The sequence below is a fragment of the Mandrillus leucophaeus genome, unplaced genomic scaffold (assembly GCF_000951045.1).
Source record: "Mandrillus leucophaeus isolate KB7577 unplaced genomic scaffold, Mleu.le_1.0 Scaffold1266, whole genome shotgun sequence".
In the NCBI taxonomy this organism is placed as follows: domain Eukaryota; kingdom Metazoa; phylum Chordata; class Mammalia; order Primates; family Cercopithecidae; genus Mandrillus; species Mandrillus leucophaeus.
Window position 1 is genome coordinate 300,595 of NW_012101054.1, and position 1,195 is coordinate 301,789.

Here is a 1,195-nt window from a genome sequence, read left to right on the forward strand (position 1 = left end):
GCGAATTCACTTACATGAAGTACCCACAGTAGTGAAATTCATAGACGGAAAGTGGTATGGTGGACCCCAGAGGATGGGGGAAGGGAGAGAAGCAGAGTAATTGTTTGACAAGAACAAAGTGTGAGTTGGAGACAATGAAATTGTTTTGGAGACAGGTTCATGGTAGTGATGGTTGCACAACAATATATGTACTTAATGACACAGAACTCTACACTTAAAACAGTTAAAACTGTGTTTCTGTTATGTATATTTACCCTAACAAAAAATCACTTAAATGTACTGAAACTATTCCAATTTGGATTTGCAAATACATTTTTTGAAAATCTTGGCAGGTTTTTAAGCCTCTGCAGAGCAATTTATTTTCAGGTATTTTAAGATATTGGTAATTTTTGAAAAAATATTTAGAAGAGAAAATTGTTTTCATAAATGTCATTTGTAATCAATAGGAGATTGGCATTAAGACAAATCCAATACTATATACAAATCCAATACTATAGAATTTATATTATTGGTTAATTATTGGTAAGTAGAACATGTAATATTTGAAATTGTTAATCCAATTTACATTTCAAACATTTGTATCATTTGTATTTTACATAGGGCTATGACAAACTGTCCAAGAGATAGTTTACATTATCCTAATTTTAAACAGAGGAAAAAAGAACAAAAAACAGCTTAATAAATGACACATCAGATCTGATAGTTAAAGCCATGTTTTATGACTGCCAATGTATCATCTTTTTATTATCCATGTTCCAGGGTTCTAATATTCTAATGTCCCATTACATAATATTATTTAAATAAAATTAGAAGCTGGTTCCTGACAGGAAAGCAGCCTCAGCCATGATGTTCCCGTTTCAATAATGTGAAGAAGATATTTTTTCCTATGTAAAAATAAAATCCAAATTGATTATTTCTGACCCTTTTATTTTTTTATTTACAGAAATAGCTATAAGGAAGGCAAACTAAGAAACATCTTTTTTTTAAGCAAACTAAGAAACATCTTGCTTTTACTTTCTTTTCACTAAAAATTCAGTATGCAGGGGTCAACGTTATTGAAATAATACACAGGAGGAAAGAACAAGCAGAAAAAGTTCTGGTCAAGACTTCAGAGTCAGTAGGAACCACAAACCTTAAACCTGAACTGCGTCTCACATGAAAGGAAGGAGGGAGGCATGAACTTTCATGCACTCTC